The sequence below is a fragment of the Panthera onca genome, chromosome D3 (assembly GCF_046562875.1).
Source record: "Panthera onca isolate mPanOnc1 chromosome D3, mPanOnc1 haplotype 2, whole genome shotgun sequence".
Taxonomy (NCBI): Eukaryota; Metazoa; Chordata; class Mammalia; order Carnivora; family Felidae; genus Panthera; species Panthera onca.
In genome coordinates, this window is record NC_138350.1 from 20,857,024 (window position 1) to 20,879,452 (window position 22,429).

The 22,429-nt window shown below is 40.3% G+C and overlaps 1 protein-coding gene across 1 annotated transcript in view; it reads right to left on the minus strand.

Annotated features, from left to right (window-relative positions):
* RNF185 (ring finger protein 185) overlaps window positions 1-15,900 on the minus strand; it is a 37,527-nt gene extending 21,627 nt beyond the window's left edge. Inside the window, exon 1 of the mRNA XM_060612670.3 lies at window positions 15,758-15,900. The gene's annotated coding sequence lies outside the window, so the exon portion shown is untranslated. The remainder of the gene's footprint in view (window positions 1-15,757) is intronic.
* Between the last annotated feature and the right edge of the window lie 6,529 nt (window positions 15,901-22,429).

Below are 22,429 nucleotides of genomic sequence, written 5' to 3' on the forward strand. Positions count from 1 at the left end.
TAAGGTCTGACGGAGTACACTGAAGGTGTACTGCTTCTTTATATTCCCCACAGAGCTATGTAATCAGGTACTTGTTTAATTTGCTCAATGAATAAGTCACAACTTCCCTTTATGAATGATCATCATTCTTTGAAGGCATAGTAGGTGAAACATCAGACCTGTGTATGAGAAAATCCAGAATGCGACACACTTAGTTTGATCCAGGCAAAATCCGATTTTCCATGAAAGTATTAAAATTAGGAGTCATATGTTATCACCATGAATAATATCAGCTAACACTCAGTGCCATTTACATGAATTACCTCATTTAATCTTTATACCCTGCCTTTGAGGTAAACACCACTATACCATTGTTAGCATCCCCTGGGATGTTAGATTAAAACTTAGATTAGTTAAATCATTTAATCATGGTCACAGAGCCAGTCAGAGGCAAAGCTTCCCAACTCCCAAGCCAATGTGCTTAACAGTACCTCAGTGATCTGTTCGTATGTCTGTCTCCTTGAGCCCAGACACAGCTTCCAGGTGCCTTACTCAGCACAGGGGCAGGCACCTCAAGGACACCTCATAAATGTGTGTGGGTTGATGGACCTGATGGCAAGGAGTACTTAGAACTATACAGCTCAATATGACTCAGTTTAGCCAATTGAAGTTGTAGAAATCAGTATCCTAAAAGAACAAGATATTCTTGGGGCTCCAGATATTCTGGGTGGCTCAGTTGGTTGAGTGTCCAGCTTGGGCTCAGGTCATGATCTCTTGGTTCATGAGTTTGAGCCCCGCATCATGCTCTCTGCTGTCAGCATGGAGCCCACTTCAGATTCTCTCTCTCTTTCTCTCTCTTTGCACCTCCCATGCTCACACTCTCTCTCAAAAATAAATAAAAAACATTAAAAAAAAAAAAGACATTCTTTAGCAACGTTTTTCAGAACTGGAAATGTTAACATAACTGTTTTAGACCTTTTTTTTTTTTTTTTAAGTTAAATATTGCCCAAACTCTTAAAGAAATGGAAAAAAAAAAAAAAATCAGGAATTTGCACCAGAAAAAGGTTTGGGTTTTCCCAAATTGGTACCCACCTCTATTAGAGATAACTACTGACACAGAGGTTGAATTATTCACTGAACTTTCTATTTCTCACTCTAAGTCAGACACCTCCTAGAGCCACAAGCACAGTTCCTGACACAAAGTAAATGTCTGATGAATGCATATGAATGAATGATGAGGATCTGCCAATTTCAATTCAAACCAATATAATTGCATAAAATATTGTATTAAAGCAAACATCTTCAGATTGGACAGATCTCAACTGAGGACTGTGGATTTCTAGGATAATACAGTGAAAGGAAGAATCTGGAGCCAGAGGACCTAGTCTGATGCTCAGCTCTGCCACTCACTAAGCCAGAGTCCTCACATGCAAATGGAATAATTGTATCTACCCTTCCTTTGTTATCAGAAAAAGTTTTCATTTTTTTTTTTTTAAAGTTTGGTTATTTGAGAGGGAGAGAGTTCAAGTGGGGGAGGAGCAGAGAGAGAGGAACAGAGTATCCAAAGGGTGCTCTGAACTGACAGCAGAGAGCTTGATGTGGGGCTCGAACTCATGAACTGCAAGGATCATGACCTGAGCCAAAGTCATACACTTTAACCAACTGAGCCACCCAGGCGCCCCCAGAAAGTTTTCAAAATGAGACTTTTGCTTTTGTTTTCATGCAGTCAGTAAATCCTTGTTAATATAGATTCTATAAAATCTCATTAATTCAGATTTTACCTGAGGTTGAGCTAAAGACTGCTAAAATATTCTGAAAGTAGAATAAAAAGAAAATGAATGACAAGATTTAACTAATTAATGAGAAAACTTTTTTTTTTTTAATAAAATTTATTTTGAGGGAGGGAGAGGGAGAGAGAGAGAAAGAGAATGCGAGCAGGGGAGGGGCAGAGAAAGAGACAGAGAGAGAGAGAGAGAGAGAGAGAGAGAGAGAGAGAGAGAGAGAGAATCCCAAACAGGATCTGCGTGCTAGTGCAGAGCCTGACATGGGGCTCAAACTCAAGAAACATGAGATCATGACCTGAGCCAAAGTCAAGAGTCAGACACTTAACCGACTGAGCCACCCAGGTGCCCCAAGGAGAAAACTTTCTAAGAACTTAAAAACATCCAGCTCAGGGGCGCCTGGGTGGCTCAGTTGGTTGAGCGTCCGACTTCAGCTCAGGTCATGATCTTGCAGTTTGTGAGTTCGAGCCCCGCGTCGGGCTCTGCGCTGACAGCTCAGAGCCTGAAGCCTGCTTCAGTTTCTGTGTCCCCCTTTCTCTCTCTGCCCCTTCCCCGCTCATACTCTTTCTCTCAAAAATGAACAAACGTTAAAAAAATTTTAAAAAAATAATTAAAAAAAACCCCAAAAACATCCAGCTCATACTTGACAAAGCAATAATCTCACTTCTCCATTCAAAGGGAGGTCCCAAGGAGGACCATCAGGAGAACATATATAAGATAAAACAACTATGGTTTAAAATAATAAAACCAAAATGACATCATTTTGAATAATATGTAAGATTGACTTCTACAAATCAGATTTGTGTCCTGAGCCACCTGATATTAATTGTCAGAGCAGTTTGGGAAACATTTGGAGAATGGCCAAGAACTATGCTCAGTGAAATACTGAGCAATATTGAGCAATTAAATATAAATCAGACAAAGTCTGGTTCCTGTCCTCAAGAAGTCTATAGTCTAGTGAGAATTTAACTGACATTAAAGAAAAAAAAAAGCATCTCACACTGAAAACCCCCTCTGCAGAGATGGCAGTAAGTAAAGACAAGTAATTTTCCTGGGCTTTTGCCCAGTACCCACTCCCATATTCAGAGAGCTGTCCATCTTTAAAAACTCCCTCCATGCCTATTCCACAAGGCACTTCTGAGGAGCAACTGAGAGCATGGATATTAAATAATCAGGTGCTATAGAGACTACCAGGGGAGTCAACCTGGTCCCAGGGTGGAATGGCCAGCCAGACTCCTAGGCCATTTCCACAGAAACAGGCATAGCCTACTGCTTCTGATTTCTGTGTGTCCTTAGGCCAGCTGGGGCACAGAGGAACCACCATTCAGTTATGTCATGTTCCCACTGCTCAATGGAGATGGACTTATGACATCCTAGCTGATGTGAAGAGTAGAAAAGTAGGGTCCATGATAGCTATGTGGCAGTTCAGGCCACTTCTGAGAACCTTAAGCCAAAACCCACTTGGTAGCTTTTTACATGCTTTAAATACTACATTTCTGGCACTGATTACTTGGTTAACACATCAATGGCACAAGCAAAGAAGAAAAAATAGACAGATTTCATGAAAATTAAAAAATTTTGTGCATCAAAAGACACTATCTAAACAGAGTAAAAAGGCAACTTACAGAATGGGAGAAAATATTTGCAAATCATATATCTGAGAAATCAGTATCCAGAATATATAGAAAATTCCTAAAACTCAACAACAATCCCTTTCAAAAAAGGACAAAGGACTTGAATAGACATTTCTCCAAAAATACACAAGTGACCAAAAACAACATGCAAAAATGCTTAACATCAGTAACTAGAAAAATCCAAGGGGCACTTAGGTGGCTCAATTGGTTGAGCGACCAACTCTCAATTTTGGTTCAGGTCACGAACCCAGGGTTATGGGATTGAGCCCGGCATCAAGCTCCATGCTTAGCCTGAAGCCTGCTTGGAATTCTCTCTCCTCCCTCTCTGCACCTCCCCCTCTCACACTCATGCATGCTCGCTCTCTCTCTCTCTCTCTCTAAAAAAACAAAACGCATATACATATCCATATATATGTACATATGTACATATATATGGATATGTATATAAGAAAAATCTAAATCAAAACTATGAAATACTACTTCATACCCATTAGGATAGCTACTATTAAAAAAACAAAAACAAAACAAAAAATCCACCAAACAGAAAATAACAAGTGTTGGTGAGGAGGTGAAGAAATTGAAACCTTTGTGCACTTTAGGTTGGAAAGTATAATGGCACAGCTGCTATGGAAAACACTATGGCAGTTCCTCAAAAAGTTAACAACAGAATTACCATATGATCCAGCAATTATGCTTCTGGGTATATATATCCAAAAGAACTGAAAGCAGGGTCTTGAAGAGATATTTGTACACCCATGTTCCTATCTGCATTATTCCCAATAGCTAAAACATGAAAGCAACCCAAGTTTCCATCCACACATAAATAAATGGATAAACACAATGTGGTATATGCATACCATGGAGCATTATTCAGCCCTAAAAAGGAAAAAAATTCTGATACACACTACAACATGGATGAACCTTGAGCACATTATGCTAAGTGAAATAAACCAGTAGCAAAAAGACAAATACTGTAGTACTCCACTTATTTAAAAAAAAATTTAACGGTTTTTTTTTTTTTGAGAGACAAAGAGAGAGAGAGTGCAAGCAAGGGAGGGTTATAGAGAGAGGGAGACACAGAATCTGAAGCAGGATCCAGGCTATGAGATGTCAGCACAGAGCCAGACAAGGGGCTTGAACTCACGGAGTGTGAGATCATGACCTGAGCTGAAGTTGGATGCTTAACCGATTGAGCCACCCAGGTGCCCCTGTAGTACTCCACTTATATGAGGTACTTAGAGTAGTCAAAATCATGGAGACAGAAAGAATTGTGGTTGCCAGGCATAGGTGAGAAAAGGGACTGACAAGCTACTGCTTAATGGGTATAGAGTTCCAGTTTTGCAAAATGAAGAATTCTGGAGATGGATAATGGCTGCACCACAATATGAAAGTACTTAATACCACTCAACTATACACTTAAAAATGGTTGAGATGATAAATTTTATGTTATGTGTATTTTACTACAATAAAAAAAAATTGGAGGGGTGCCTGGGTGGCTCAGTCAGTTAAGCATCTGACTTCGGCTCAGGTCATTATCTTGTGGTTCGTGGGTTAGGTTCCCATGTTGGGTTCTGTGCTGACAGCTCAGACCCTGTAGCCTGCTTTGGATTCTGTGTCTCCCCCTCTCTTTGCCCCTCCGCCACTCACACTCTGTCTCTCTCTCAATCTCTCAAAAATAAACATCAAAAAAAAAGGTGGAAAAAAGATCCCTATATTTCCACAAAAGGTAATTTATTATACGATTCCCTTAACAGAAAATATCTACAATAGGGGTGCCTGGCTGGCTCAGTTGGTGGAGCATGACTTTTGATCTCAGGGTCGTGAATTCAAGCCCCATGATGGGTGTGGAGCCTACTTTAAAAAAATAAAATAAAAATGGGTGAATACTGTCTTTAAAAAAAAAGAGAGAGAAAATATCTACAGAAGACAAATTCATAGAGACCAGAGTGGATTAGAAGTTACCAGGAACTAGGATGAGGGGCAAATGGGAGGTTATTGTTTAATGGGTATAGAGTTTCTGTTTGGGGTAATGATAAAGTTTTGGAAAGAGTGATGATGGTTGCACAACATTGTGAATGTACTTAAATGCCACTGAATTGTACACTCAAAAATGGTTTTAAAATAGCAAATTCTGTGATGTATATTTTACCACAATAAAAGTTTTTAAAAAATAATCTGGGCTTCTTATTAGAAAGAAAACCAGATTTCCACTCACTAAAAACATGCTGATTAATTGTTGTATATATCATTATCTATACAATAAGATTTACTGACTTATTAAATAAATGAATGGTTAAGTAAATGTATCAGAAGCAATGCTTACCGAAAAGGCTGGCAAAAGCATGGAGACATTAACATTACAATGCTAACAGGAAAAAGCAAGCTATAGAACTATGTGCAGGGAATGATTCTAACCACTAAAAATGTACACAGTGGAGGAGAAACAAGGAAATAAAGCAACTGTAACAAATGCTCTCTTAAGATAAGGAGCTAGAGATAATGGGGGGTGGGAAGAGAGGGAAGCTTCTCTGTAGTTTCCAAAATGTCTAAAATGAGTATATATTACTTTAACAATTAAACTTACTGTTTTGTATCCCTCACCCCAAACAGTTTTAGCCTAGAACTTCCTGATTGTTTCTAAAAACAAGTCCCGATGTTATTTGTCCTTTTTAAGGTACTGTGATACCAGTTAATAAGGGAAATAGGGCTTATTAAAAAACAAAATGTGGAGAATTTATTTAGGTTGAAAGAAACCTCTGTATTTCATACAGTCCTAATTCCTTGTTAAATAACCCTCACTTCTTTGCATAATAGCTCCAACCTGAGGCTGGACACTGGACAAAGAAAAATTTAATGGTGGTCAGCAGACACCCCCCACCCCCTGCTAACACCTGCAAAGATACCTCTCTAGAACCTCCTGACACAACACTGCATAATTCACTGTACAAAGTACAAAAAGACTGGTTCGAAGAAGTATTGAATAGAACTTATTATCAACACATTATCAATGTAGCTGATTACCAACTCTAATCTAATCAATACAATATTTCTTTTGACCTAGCTGGTCATGTCCTTTAATTTCTCTATTTTATCATCTGCCTAACTGCACTTCTCTCTACCACATTATTATTAAGAGTATGCATGGGGCACCTGGGTGGCTCAGTCGGTTAAGCCTCAGACTTCGGCTCAGGTCATGGTCTTGCGGTTCATGAGTTCAAGCCCCACATCCCCACTGGAGCTTGTTTTGGATTCTGGGTCTCCCTGTCTCTCTCTCTGCCCTCCCTCCCTTGCTCACACTCTGTCTCTCTCAAAAATGAACATAAAAAAAATTTTTTTAAAGAGTATGTTTAATATCTCCAGAGATAATTTGTCTAGTACCTACTCCAGCGACCTGCTTCTCTAAGCTTTTCCCTAAGATCTTGTTTTCTACCCAACTTCACCAACCCACTTCTGTGGCCATTCTCTAAAATTTGTCATTAACTATTACTGTTATTAACTATTAACTATTATTGTCAATAACTATTAAACGTTTATTCATTATTGAGAGACAGAGCAAGACAGAGCATGAGTATGGGAGGGGCAGAGAGAGGAGGAGACACAGAACCTGAAGCAGGCTCCAGGCTCTGAGCAAGCAGTCAGCACAGAGCCTGATGTGGGGCTCGAACTCACACACGAGATCATGACCTGAGCCAAAGTCGGATGCTTAACCGACTGAGCCACCCAGGTGCCCCAACTATTACGGGACTTTTAAAACATGTATTTCAGGGGCACCTGGCTGGCTCAGTCGGTAGTGCATACGACTCTTGATTTCTTGATTTCATAAGTTCAAGCCCTGTGTTGGGCATAGAGCCTACTTAATTAAAAACAACAACAAAACATGTATTTCAGTAGTTTCATCATCTGACCACCACTTTCTAAATTCCAGCAAATTTCCTCCTCCTACTATTCAGTTTGATAAAACTTCAAATAACTGGGATGGCCAGTTCATTAACTTTACCCCTTTTTTACTGTATATCAAGACTCTTCAAGTCCTTACTTCCCTTTTATCTTATTTAGATCTCATGGTCCATCCTTTTATCCATATGCATACCTCCATAATTTCCTTCCTCTCCCTTAGTTTCCATCAAAGAACTTACTTTAAAAAATGTAAACCTAAAATGTAAACCTAAAAAACAAACAAAAAAACCAAAAACCAAAAGCCAAAAAACCAAAAAAAAAACCCTCCAAAAACCAAAACAACAACAACAAAATGTAAACCACCTAAAATCATTGTTGCACTATACGCTAACTAACTTGGAAATGAATTACAGAAAAAATAAATAAATAAAAATTAGAAATAAACTTTATTATCACAACCATTAAAAAAAAAAATGTAAACCAGCAAAATAATGCCTTCCTACTTATTGACACATTAAAAAAACTGAATATGTCCACACAAGGAAGAAGGAGATTTGGTGCAAATCACTTTACTGTGAATTTATGACCTCAAAAGACCCCTTGCAATTTCCAGCAATCCTTCCATAGTTTCAGAGTCAATCTAACTTATCAGTCTGTGAGGGCTGTTTCATAACTTTTTACTCCTTCAATTACAAATGGCCCCTACCTTCTCTTCACCTTCACTAATGACCATCCTTATTATTTCACTGAAAAAAATAAAAACACAATCTGCCTTATCTTCCTACTTCCAAATAGGACAACCTGGCTGTCTGTAGGCTTATATTCTTTTTTCTCTCTTTATTACCATGCATGAACTATCTCTGCTCTTAACTAAGGCTAAAGTTTCCAACCATACCATGGATTACATTTCCTCTCACCTGTTCAAGATATTTGCTCCCCAGAATATGTTTTTTTCCTTGCATCTTCAAAGTTTGGCCCTTGGCTAAATCTTTTCTTACTTCTAAATCAGTAAGAAAGATCTGTGCTATCTATACTGTAATGTCTCCCATTTAAATTTCTACATACTCTATTAAAATACTGTTAAATTGAGTGAATGACTAAATTAATGTTTTTCAGGAATATGTCTCTATTTGGTTCCTAATTGTGAGGATAACCATATCTCATTCCTCATCCCCCAGTTCTTCCACTCTCCTTTCACAGACCAACTAATCTCTGGAAAAGGAAACATATAGTTTCTAAACTTTCAGTCCTCTAATGCTAGGAAAGCTCCTAATATGGTATTAAGCCTGAAGTAAAGAAGGAATAGTGCATATTAGTCTTCTTGAACGGTCCCCTTTTAGTTGAATGTAAAGATTTTGCATTTTGGACTATATTTTTTTATTATGGACACAAATTCTACCAACAAATAAAATGCCTGAGGATAACATAGACAATCCTTGCTTGGCACAGTAGTGCACACAATAAAAATGCAAGCTGAAGCTATAAAAAATGATCATGGGGCGCCTGGGTGGCTCGGTCGGTTAAGCGTCCGACTTCGGCTCAGGTCACGATCTCGCGGTCCGTGAGTTCAAGCCCCGCGTCGGGCTCTGTGCTAACAGCTCAGAGCCTGGAGCCTGTTTCGGATTCTGTGTCTTCCTCTCTCTCTGACCCTCCCCCGTTCATGCTCTGTCTCAAAAATAAATAAACATTAAAAAAAATAAAAAAAAAATGATCATAATAATAAATGGGAAAAAAATCACAATTGTCCATGAATTTAAAAATTTTTATCACATTAAAAACACTCTTACTATTGGTACACATGTACAGTGAGGTGAAAAAGTAAAACTAATACTCATTTAGTTTACTGTAGCAAAATATTAGAAGCATTGAAAATTAAAATTTTTTTCTTTGTAAAAACTTGTATTTTTGAAAATATTTTTAAAGTTTATTTATTTTCAAGTTTATTTATTTTGAAAGAGAGAGAGAGCAAATAGGGCAAGGGGGAGAGAGAGGAGAGAGAATCCCAAGCAGGCACCATACTGTGAGCACAGAGCTTGATGTGGGGTTCAATCCTATGTACCATGAGATCATGACCTGAGCCAAAATCGATACTTAACTGACTGAGCCACCCAGGTGCCCCTATTTTATTCTGAGAGAGAGAGGGCATGCACACACATGGGAGGGACAGAAAGAGGGAGAGACAGAGAATCCCAAGCAGGCTCCACACTGTTAGCATGGAGCCCAATGTGGGGCTCGAACTCACAAAGTACGAGATCATGACCTGAGCTGAAATTAGAGTCGGACACTTAACTGACTGAGCCACCCAGGTGCCCCATCTTGTAAAAACTTTTTCAAAATTACTGTTTTATTCTTAATTATATGTTTAAGATGATCTGGTTATATAGCCAAATGCTTTGGGGTCAAAAGAGGCATGGGTGCACTGGTAGCTCTGCCACCAATATCACAAGTCCAGGGTATCCCAAACTGCCACTGACTCCTCTACTCCCTGTCTGTGACCAGACAACCATGAGAGTAGCTCCCAGGTGGCAGGATCTCCTAGTGGTCTTATCATATTTTGAATAATACTGTAGGACCTCTTTTACTTGACCATGGCCACCCCAGCTCTGCAAGATCAGCAGGAGTAGTTGGGGTTGAACAAGCTCTGAATGGTCAGCAGTTTCAAAGGGGCAATTACTCTGTGCTTCAGCATGTCCAAATCCAACTCCATTCAGATCAGGGCGTTATTGGCATTGCCTCAGAGTTTGCAGTTCAGCTCACTCTACGTTACTTCAAGGGGCTTCAAGGAATCTGCAAAGTCTTTGAATACTTACATGCAAAATTGTGCATGGTGACAAATTATGCAATTACGAAATGGGCAAAGGATCTGAAAAGACATTTCACTGAAGAAGATACACAGATGGCCAATATGCACATGAGAAGATGTTCAATATCATCAGTCATTAGAAAAATGAAAATAAAAACTTCAACGAGATGCCACTTCACAACCACTAGGGTGGACATAACAACAACAACAACAACAACAAAGGACAAGAAAATTGTTGAAGAGGATGTGGAGAAAATGGAACCCTCACATATTGCTAATGAGAATATAAAATGGTGCAGCTGCTATGGAAAACAGTTTGGCAGTTTCTCAAAAAGTTAAACATAAAGTTGCCATATGATCCAGCAATTCCACTCCCAGGTATACACATCTAGGAGAACTGAAATTATGTTCAAATGAAAATTTGTACATGAATGTGCAGCGTTGGTCATAATAACCAAAAGGAAGAAACAACCTAAATGTTAATTAATTGATGAATGGATAAACAAAATGTGGTATAACCATACAACAAAATATTATTCATTAATAAAAAGTAAAGAAGTACTGATATAAAACACAACATGGATGAACCTTATGAAAACATTATGCTTAATCAAAGAAGCCAGACACAAAAGGCCACATATTGTAAAAAGGTCACATACTGTGTGAATCTATACTAATGGTTGCCAGGGGTGGGAAGAGGGGAGAATAAGGAGTGATTGTTACATGTACAGGTTTTCTCTTGGGAGACATGAAAACGCTCTGGGTTTAAAATAGTTGTGATGGTTGCACAACCTTGTGAACATACTAAAAACTACTGAACTCTTTAAAATGGTGAATTTTATGGGGCACCTGGGTGCCTCAGTAGGTTAAACGTCTGACTCTTGATTTCAGCTCAGGTCATGGTCTCACAGTTGTGAGATCAAGCCCTGTGTTGGGTTCTGCACTATCAGTACAGAGTCTGCCTGGGATTCTCTCTCCCTCTCTCTGCTCCTCCCCCACTCTCACATGCACATTCTCTCTCTCTCTCTCTCTCTCTCTCTCAAAATAAATAAATAAGCAAACACTTAAAATGGTGGATTTTATAATGTATGAATTCTGTTTCAGAGTTAATTGAAAGACATTCTACAAAATAATTGGCCAGTCCTCTTCAAAAGTTTATCGTCATGAAAGACAAAAAAAGACTGAGGAACTGTCTCAGATTGTTGGATATTAAGAAGCCTTGACAACTTGGGAATGCAAACTGGTGCAGCCACTCTGGAAAACAGTATGGAGGTTCCTCAAAAAATTAAAAATAGAACTACCCTATGACCCAGCAATTGCACTACTAGATATTTATCCAAGGGATACAGGTATGCTGTTTCAAAGGGGTACATGTACCCCAATGTTTACAGCAGCACTATCGACAATAGCCAAAGTACAGAACGAGCCCAAATGTCAATCAACGGATGAATGGATAAAGAAGATGTGGTATATATATACAATGGAGTATTATCCAGCAATCAAAAAGAATGAAATCTTGCCATGGATAGAATTAGAGAGTATTATGCTAAGCAAAATTAATCGGAGAAAGACAAATATTATATGACTTCAATCACATGAGGACTTTAAGATACAAAACAGATGGACATACAGGAAGGGAAGCAAAAATAATATAAAAACAGGGAAGGAGACAAAACATAAGAGACTCTTAAATATGGAGAACAAACAGAGGGTTGCAGGAGGGGTTGAGGGAGGAGGGACAGGCTAAATGGGTAAGGGCATTAAGGAATCTACTCCTGAAATCTCTGTTGCACCATATGCTAACTAACTAAAAAAAAAAAAAAAAGAAGACTTGACAACTAAATGCAATGTGGGAAACTGGATTGGGTACTGGAACAGAAAAAGGACATTAGTAGGACAAATGGCTAAATCTGAATAAAGTCTACAGATTCGTTAGTACTAGTACTGAATTAATGTTAAATTTCTTATTTAGATATTTTAAACACAGTTCTGTAAAATGTTAACGTTAGGGAAAGTTGAGTGAGAAGTATACAAGAAGTTTGTGTATTATTTTTCCAAGTCTAAAATTATTTCAAAATAAAAAAGTTGAAAAAATGGGGGCGCCTGGGTGGCTCAGTCAGTTGAGTGTCTGACTTCAGCTCAGGTCATGATCTCATGGTTCGTGGGTTCAAGCCCCACGTCAGGCTCTGTGCTCAGAGCTTGGAGCCTGCTTTGGATTCTGTGCCTCCCCCTCTCTTTGCCCCTCCCCCACTCACACTGTGTCTCTCTCTCTCTCTCTTTCAAAAATAAATAAATATTTAAAAAAATTTTTTTAAGTTAAAAAAATTAACACGGTGTAAGTCAGGGGCTAGCAAATTTTTTTCTGTAAATGCCATATAATAAATATTTTAGACTTTGTGAACCATATGGTCTATGGGCAACTACTCAACTCTTCTGTCAAAGACAATCTGTAAATTAATGGGTGTGGCTGTGTTCCAATAAAATCTTATAGTTTTAATTTTCCTTTAATTTTCACATATCACAAAATGTCCTTTTTTTTTTAATGTTTATTTTTGAGAGAAAGAGGGACAGTGTGAGTGGGGGAGGGGCAGAGATGGGGAGACAGAGAATCAGAAGTGGGTTCCACTCTGATAGCAGAGAGCCTTGAGTGGGACTCGAACTCACGAACTGGGAGACCATGACCTGAGCCAAAGTCAGACACTTGATCAGTTCAGCCACCCAGGTGCCCTGAAAATATCATTCTTCTTTGGATTTATTCTCCACCATTTAAAAATATAAACTTCATCCCTACCTCACATGCCATCCAAAAACAGACAATGGAGCAAGATTTGGCCCATAGGCCATAAAACACAGACTCTCTAGGTCAGAATTTGCCAAAGTTAGGGGCACCTGGCTGGCTCACTCGGAAGAGCATGCAACTCTTGATCTTGGGGTCATGAGTTCAAGCCCCATGTTGGGTGTAGAGATTACTTAAATAAACTTAAAAAAAAAAAAAGTATTTGCCAATGTGTGCTTCAATTAAAAAAAAAAAAAACAGTGTTTTAGGGGTGCCTGAGTGACTCAGTCAGTTAAGCATCTGACTTTGGCTCAGGTCATGATTTCACAGTTCATGGGTTTGAGGGTTTGTGCTGACAGCAAGAAGCCTGCTTTAGATTCTCTGTCTCCCTCTCTCTCTGCTCCTCCTGGGCATGCGCTCTCTCTCTCAAAAATAAATAAACATTAAAAAAAAGTGCTTTACATCAATTAAGTTTGGCGACAGTACATTAAACAAGATTAGACATGTTTCTTTATTACAGGATATCTCAGTGCCTTTAATGTGGTACTATACACTGAGAAGTTCCAAGAAAAGATAATGATATACAGCATTTTCCAAATTTATTTTTACTATAGAACACTTTTTTTCAGAGGCATGTCTTAAGACTAGTGGCCTGAAGAACACACTTTGGAAATGCCAATTTAGGTGCTTTTTGAAAAGGAAATTTTCAGATTAAGAAGTGTTAAAGACATCACCAAATTACAATCATTTTACCCACCACCTGGATAATATCTGAAAAAGCATTCACATCCTTTTTTTTTAATCCTAGGAAACACAAGCAAAGCAGGAAGGTGAACACAAGCAGGAAGTCTTGGCTCAAACCCAAACTATTTTGGGGGGTGGAAAGGATGTGAGCAGAATTGGGTCATAATATGGAATCTTTGTTCCACAGGGCAATGTAAGCATTCCTACAGGTTTTGAAAAAGTTATCTGCTTGGAGTTTTCCTATCCACAGAATAGGAACTTTGACATTCGATTAGAAAGCTGAAAGATATGCTAGGAGCATTATCTGTAGTTTATGTTAGTGAGGATGAACTGGCAAGTCATGTCCCTAAGAGGACTGGCTTTAAATGCTGGATGAAAAGTTGGCTGACAGATTGCAAAAATTCTCTCATTAGACACAACAGCTATACAACACATTGCTGGAGAGAGAATTAAAGAGGGATTTACATCCCAGGGAGGAAAGGCTGGCCTGAACAACCCTGAGGGCCCTTCTGATCAAGGGTCCTCAATTCCATGATCTTCAAAGAGTTCACTGGTTTCTACTGATCAAACACAAAGTCTTTAGCAGCACTTCCAAGTTATTCTAAGAACATAAGCTACATACCAATAGGGTGGGGAATCTCCTTAGTTATTCAACAATAATGGGCCATTCCAAAGTCCTTGAAAAGAAGGATAGTGCACAGGACAACCAGAAACAGACTGCATTAATTCAAACCCACTGGCCTTCTAGAAAATGTAGGCTGGTGGGGATGGAGGTGTCAAGAAGAGAGGTCAGAAAAAGGAAGTCAATCAGCACCAGAAAGATTCAAAATAGTTATTCAGAATCACACATTTCAAATTGCAAAAGACTGCCATCTAATACCTATATACCTCCTTCAACAGGGAGTTCATTACCTTTGAAGGCAATCCATTCCATTGCTGGTCATCTCTGACCAGCATTAAGTTCTTCTATTAAGTCAAAACCTTCTCTTCCTGTAGAATCCACTTATTGGTCCTAGTCTGCCTCTTTCAACCCCAAAGATAAAAGTGGAAGCGCTCTTAACCATAACAATTCCCCGCCCTCCCCCTTTAAAGACAGTTTCCTTCCACTGCTCTCTTTTCTGGGCTAAACATCCCATCTTTCAAAGATCCGGAACCGGCTCCAGCTGCTTCAAACCAAAGAATGGATAACTAGTTCCCACAGCAGGAAAGCACTTAAAATCAGTGGGCTTCAAACATCAGTATGTACAGAACCCCTGAGATGTACGTTCAAAACGCAGTTTCCCAGGTTCCAACCCAGATTCTAATTCAGAGGTCTTATCTGAGTCTGAATGCAGATGAATGCATTCAGAGTCTAAATGCAAGTAACCTGCATTGTAAAGCATGTTCCCAGGGCATTTCAAAGCAGTGTAAGAACCATATTTTGACAAACACTGCCCTGTTTTACAAATGAGGAAACTGAGGGGCGCCTGGGTGGCTCAGTCGGTTGAGTGTCTGACTCAGATCATGATCTCGTGCGGTTCGTGAGTTCGAGCCCCGCTTTGGGCTCTGTGCTGACAGCCCAGAGCCTGGAGCCTGCTTCAGATTCTGTGTCCCCCTCTCTCTCCGCCCCACCCCTGCTTGTGCTCTGTCTCTGTCTTTAAAAAATGAATAAACATAAAAAAAAAAAATGAGGAAACTGAGGCCCAATAAAGGGAATGGATTGGGTCCATAGCGCACAATTAGTTAAAGTGGCTAAGTCTCTAATCGGCTCCCTTACTGCCAAGCCCAACTCTGTCCCCCACGATTCCCGGCCTTGGCCTCTCCACTCGAGGTAAAATCATTACAAGCACATCCATCTGAGAAAGGCGGCCTCAGGCCAGAGCCAAAGAGTTAGAATGAGTCCCTGCCTGGAAAGGAGAGCTTGTGGGAGCCATTTCCCTTCTCGTGGCCTCAGTTTCCCAAACTGTAATCACAGGACGGTAGAACACAACGCCAGCTCGAGCTCTCTTCTGGGGCGGAGGGCGCGGGGCAGAGCCGAGGTTGTTGTCTCTGCGCCGCTCGGGCAGGTGTCTCAACCCGTGGGCCCGGTAAAGGCAGAAACCCTGCCCGCGTCTCTCAACCTCGACGGCCCGTACGCTGCCACCCTAGCCCATCATGTACCTACCTCTATTCAATTAATGCCTCTGAGGACACCCCAGCGTATCCATCCGTCGTCCGCCCCGCCAGTCTTTCCGTTCAGGCTGTCGGATAAAACCTGCAATTCCCTCCTACGCGGACTCCGGTCACCTGACACAGGGCCGCCCCTCTCCGAGGGACTTCCGGCTACAACCGGAAGAGGTTGTTCCGCCGCGCTGTTCTCCGCTCCAGTCGGCTCTAAGGTTCCGCCTGAGGGCAGGAAGCGGAGAAACAGAGACCCGCCCCCTTTCAAAGAACCTGAGTCCGGGCAGGGAAAGTACCAGATAGGCTTGAAACATCTTTTTACACCAGAATGTAAGGATAATGGGCATCAGAATGATGGGAGCATGTCAAAGGACACGGGAGCTAACTTGAAGGAGCTACCACTGGCTCCTTCACACACAAACTAGCTGTTTGAGCATCAAAGTAACATGTTAGTGACAGAGTATAACTAATTGAATAAAATGGTAACCCATGAATCTTTACTGATATAAATAAGGAAGTAAATAAATAGGGAGAATGAAAAATTCCCTTTTTTTTAAGATGTAGTTAGAAAATCAATTATGAATGATAAAAATAGAAGACGAATTATTTACACAGTAAAAGTGTCTCTCATAAATTACTTATTGACTACAAAAGGAAAATGGTAATTTTACAGAGGTATAACCTCGAAAAACAAGTGAATCAAAAATGATCAAAGTTAACATTACCAATTATAGGTCAAGTAACGATCTTGTGTCTCCCAATGAGATGCACTGAGAAAGACACAACATCTCTAATGTGATATTTCTGTCAAAAATTCATAACCCAAATCTCATGAGGAAGCATGACATAAACCCAAATCGAGGGCACTCTACAAAATAACTGTCAGTATTATGAAAGGCAGAGAAAGGCTCAGGAACTATCCTGGTTTGAAAAAGATTGAAGAGACATGACAACAAGATGTAGTATGTGATTGGATTCTGGACTGGGAAAACAAGAAGCAGAATAGGTGTAATGTACAATACTGGGACAAGTGACAAATTTGAATATGGATGTGGACTAGCTCTTAATGCATATTGTATCAACATTAAATTTTCTAAATTTGATTACTGTATTGTAGTTAAGAGAATGTCCTTGTTCTTAGGAAATATTCACTGAAGTATTTAGGGATAAAAGGGCACACTGTCTCCAACTTAATTTCAAATTATTCAGAGAAATGTGTGTGTGTGTGTGTGTGTATTTGGGGGGGATGATTAAGCAAATAAAGCAAATATAAACAAGTAGTGAATCTAGGTAAAGGGTACATGGGAGTTCCTTATGTTCTTTTTACAATGATACAAAAATTAAAATTTATCCTCCAAATGGAGGCAGTTCCTGTGTTTTAGCCAATTTACTTATTTATTTATCCAACATTTGTGTATGTGCTAGGCACTGGTGATATAGTAAGAGACAAGATCTTTGCTTTAATGCCTAGTGGGAAGAATATCAAACATGATCACAAAGCTAATGGAGTACTTATCCTGAAAATAACAATAGCTAACATTTGCTGAGCTGAAGTAAGCACACTCCACACAACAGTTCATTTGATCCTCATAGCAGTCCTTTGAATGATTTTGATGATTATCTCCATTTTACAAAAGGGTAAAGAAAAACTTTTTAAAGTTTACAGAATTTTATCATTTAATTAAAAATTTCCAAATCACATACTGATAAGTGGTGGAGATGCGATTTGCTCCCAGGCAGTTGTTCTCTGGAATTCTTGACATGTTCATTGTTTCATTAATTCAGCAAACATTTATTAACTGCCTACAATGATCCCAGGGACTGTATTAGAGGTTGAGTCTGAGTAGGTGGTGAAGGTAGTAGATGAAATAAGTGCATAGATGAAATTCCTCATCTGCTAGTCTTCTTTTCAGGTTTCCTGTGGAAACACAGGAGATGTTTCCAGTCACACAAACCTGGATCTGAGTTCAGGCTCTGAGAAAAAGAAAAGCAATCTCTGATATCTAGGAGCTGGCCTGGCACTCACAGGTAGGTCTTGGTGTTCTCCTGTTGAACATACTCCCTGCCCCCAAAGTATTTAACACAAGCTCAAATCCTAAATGTCCTTTCTAACACTCTGGTACTGAGATGTCCCATCATTTCTCCTGATTCACATCCCCTGCTTTGCTGCAACAAGTAATAAACCTAGCCTGTCCAGCCACAGGTGTGTTCTTGGTGGTCTTTGATTGGAGGGCATTTAAAGTCCCCATGCTTACTAGCTATGTGACTATAGACCAGCAGTTTCACTTACAGAAGCCTCCATTTCCTCATCTTTTTAATGTAGAAATTTGTTTCTACCACAAATGGTTGTTGTGAGGATATAGAACAGGCTTAGCACTGAATAAGCTCTCAGTATACTTTTAAAAATTCCTGCTTGAGCTATCTCCTTTGAAAAAGTCACCAAGTACCATCATTATGAAAAAGACATTGAAGCATTAGCTTCAGTTAAGACAAACTCATTGATTATATTCTCCTTTGCTGTATTTGTTGGGCTCATCAGGCAGACTTAAAGGCAAGAGTTCAACTTTTCCTTTGTCAGAAATCAGGTCATCCTCATGGTCTCTTCTTGAAAGCAATAACCACATTCCTGAAACTTTAATGTTAGGGAACCAGCACTGTTTATTTCTTCATGCTCTTGTTATTAAAGATGTTCCCAAGAAATAACAGAGTTGGAGCTACCAAACTTAGAAACACTTCAACTTCAAAAATATATCGAGTAATATCTTCTCTATTTTAGCACACTAAGGCACTTATGGACCATAAAAGCACTGTTGGTGATGTTTGCATTTATCCTGCTAGGACCCAGCCTGGATTTCATATTATTTAATGCTTACAACAAATTATGCTGAATAAAAAATATTCATTCAGTGGGAAAGAATAAAATAAATAGAAATGTTCTGATTTCTTCCTCTGCTTGCTCTGAGGATCCCAACGGTTCTCATTTTAATAGCTCTAACATTTCTCCTGCCCCGTCCCCTCCTCTCCCCTTACCCTTCTAATACTAACACTAATATTAATACTAATACTAGCAGCTAATATTTGTTGAATGTTTATTGATGTGCTACACATTATGCTAAGGGTTTTGTGCAATTTAATCCTCACCTTCAAATTGTGAAGTAATACTATATATGAGGAGCTAGAGGCCCAGAGAAGTTAAGCAATATACCCAATGCCATACAACTGGTAAGACTCAAGCTCAAGATTAGACTCTGCCTACAAAACCTGCTCCTGTTGAAATGCTGCCTTACCACCCAGGGCCAGAGAGTAGGGTCTGTGAAGGGATGGAAGGAGGGGTGGGCTGGGAAGGAAGAAAAAGGGGGGGGGGATGGTAATCCATGCAGAGGCATTCAGATCTTCTCCAGAGTACAAGGGGGAGAGGTGGAGGTTAGGAGTATAAGACAAATAGGAGGCCAGTGTAGAGTCTCAGAGGGATCAGGAACCTCAGTCAAGGAGTTTGGGGGCCAGGAAGGTTGAATGGTGGGGAAAAAAAAAGTAATTAGGTGGGAGAAAGCTGTGATTAAGGACTTGAGGCCTCAGGTGTATATCTGCCAGGTGAGGAGAAGCCAAGAGTCTGGTACCTTCTGGCTTATTTGATCTGTTGAGACTCATAGGTCCTTGCTCTTCTCTGAGCCTGTTTTTTCTTCTGTTCAGTGCAGGGAGAGAAAATTTCAGGATCCTAGGAACCAGCCCAGTTCTGTTAAGGTAGCATCACTTTTTCCTCCAGTCTCCTCACATGACATAGGGAAGAATGTTCCCTGGGCACGGCACATCACCCACCCTCATCCCAGGTTGGGGTCAGTCTCCCCTCATGGGTATACGAAGCTCAGAGAGGAAGACCATGTCTGTAGACAGAAGGGTGAATATGCCAGATAAAGTGTCCCTTAATCCTACTGAACTCAATCCTTCCACAGAGAAGGTTGGCCAGTTAGGAACATGGCCTCATTTGTTACCCAACCTGAGGCAAATGTGCAAATCTTGCTGCATGGCCTTCAGGCACATTACCAAACCCCTGGGCCTTAGGCTCCTTTCATTCTCTGAGCTTGGGTCCTAAGGTTAGGATGAAGCTCACTGCCCCCCTACATTCAAGCCTTGTGCTCTGTGACAGCTCAGGGTCAAGTTCTTCTGCCTCCTGCTGGGACCTGGCATAGGTCTCTGCCCATATGGTGACCCTGATGGCTGAGGGCAGAGTGAACAAGTCTGGGTTGCTAAGTTGGGGTCTGAATAATATTATTTGTTTAGGGACATGGCCACTAGGTGGTATCAGGGCCATATTCTGGAATCTACTGGGAGCTGGATCAAGAAGACCTTATTCCTGGGTGATAGGCTCTTCCCAGAGGATTCTGGGATGTTCCCAGCATAGATGAAGTGTGGACAAATCTCTAGAAAACCAAGGAATGGAAAAACCAATAAAGAAGAGGAAAATCTGGAAGGCACTAAGAAATCATGGGGTCCAACCCCTGGACAGTGTAGGGAAGGAGATAGGGCATTCACTGGGCAGCCCATCTCTGCCTGCACCTCTGGAAGCCCAAGAAGGAAGTGTTGAATGTTTACTCAGGGCCTAATAATATGTGCCAGGCCTAATGTGTGCTAGGCATTATGGAGAGATCCTTCTTTTTGTTATTGTTGGAAAATTAAAAAAAATTTTTTTTAATGTTTATTTCTTTTTGAGAGAGAGAGACAGAGAGACAGAGGATGAGTGGGGAGGGGCACAGAGAGAGGGAGACACAGAATTCGAAGCAGGTCCAGGCTCTGAGCTGTCAGCACAGAGCTGGATGCGGGGCTTGAATACATGAACTGTGAGATTGTGACCTGAGCCAAAGTTGGATACTTAACCAACTGAGCCACCCAGTTGCCCTGGAAAAAATTTTTTAATGTTTATTTATTTTGAGAGAGAGGGATAGAGAATCCCAAGCCGGCTTTGATCTGTCAGCGCAGAGCCCAAGGTGAGGCTTGATCTCACAAACCCCGAGATCCTGACCTGAGTTGAAACCAAGAGTTGGACACTTAACTGACTGAGCCACCCAGTTACCTTTGGGAGATCCTTCTTAAAAAATTTTCTCAGTGAATCTTCTCAACAGGTCTTTAAGGAAAGAATTGTTGACTATTTTACAGAAGAGAAAGATGAAGGTCAAAGTGATAAAGAAATGTGGCCAACATCACACAAGGAAGTAGAGCTAGATTCCTTGCTTCAGAGTCCTGGAGGATGAGCTAGAAGTCAGGTTGCCAAGTAGAACAGACAACACCCAGTTAAATCTGAATTTCATACAAACAAACATCTGAGACATAATTATACTAAAAAATTATTTGTTGTAGGGTGTCTGGGTGGCTCAGTCCATTAAGCATCTGACTTTGGCTCAGGTCATAATCTCACCGTTGGTGAATTCAAGCCCCACGTCAGGCTCTGTGCTGACAGTGCAGAGCCTGGAGCCTGCTTCAGATTCTGTGTCTCCCTCTCTTTGCCTCCCCTGCTCATACTCTGTCCTTCTCTCTCTCTCTCTCAAAAATAAATAAACATTAAAAAATTATTTTTTGTTTATTGTAACTCAGATTTAAGTTGGTGACTTTTATTTTTTGCTAATCTAGCAATCCTAGATAGAGGAGATGCCCATGGCCCCAACATGAGAATAGGCAGAGCCTAGGACTGTGGAGTCCAGGAGAGAAGTTTGAATGGCACTGTGACCCCCTCTCAAGTCTTGGGGACAAGTCCCAGGCACCAAGGCCACTTGTTCTCTGCCACCTGGACAGCTTATGGTTAGGTGACCCTGGAAACTTTATTAGGGTCTGGGGGCAAGAAAAACCTAAAGGAACAAAGATCCTCACACTCAGCTTTTTCTCACCCAGCACCCCCTTGGTTCACATTCAACCTCTCCCATTCCAGGAAATTGTTCCACCCTTTGTCCATCCGTGTTCGTGCTAGAAACCTGGAATTACTCTTTTTTTTCCCCTCAAGACTAGATATAATTTGCATACAAAAAGGTCAAAGTCTTAAGTGTTCAGTTCCACAAATTTTTACATATGAACACATATGTAACAGCCACACAGATCAAGATACAGAGCTGTGCTGTCCAATACAGTGGCTTTTAGCCTCATGTAGCTACTGAGAGCTTGAAGTGTGGAATCCAAACTGAGACACACAGTAAGTTAAAATACCAGACTTCAAAGACTTAGTATAAAAAAATAAAGTAAAATAGATCATTAATAATTTTAAAATATCTATTACATGTTGAAATATTTTACACATGGATTATGTGAAAATATGTCATTAAAATTCATTTCCCTTGTTTCTTTCACTTTTTAAACCAGAGCTAGAAAATTCCAAATTACTTTTTTGGCTCACATTAGTGTTCTATTTTTCATCACTGGTATAGACAGAGTCTGATTTATTCATCTGTGAAAAAGGGACTCAGAGAGGTGGAGCTGACGTTCACACTAACCAACTGTGGCAGAATGAGATAGGAAATCAGGTCAGTTTTAACCCTGAGCCCATGGTTCCCCACGTGGACTGAGTGGACTGCCATTTGACCTCTTCCAGGGTGATATCTTGTTTGAAACCCAAATTATTTTTTGTGGGGACCTAAAGTACACTTGCCCATCCTGGGTTGGGGGCGTCAAGGAAGAGGGGGCTTCCTGGAGGGGA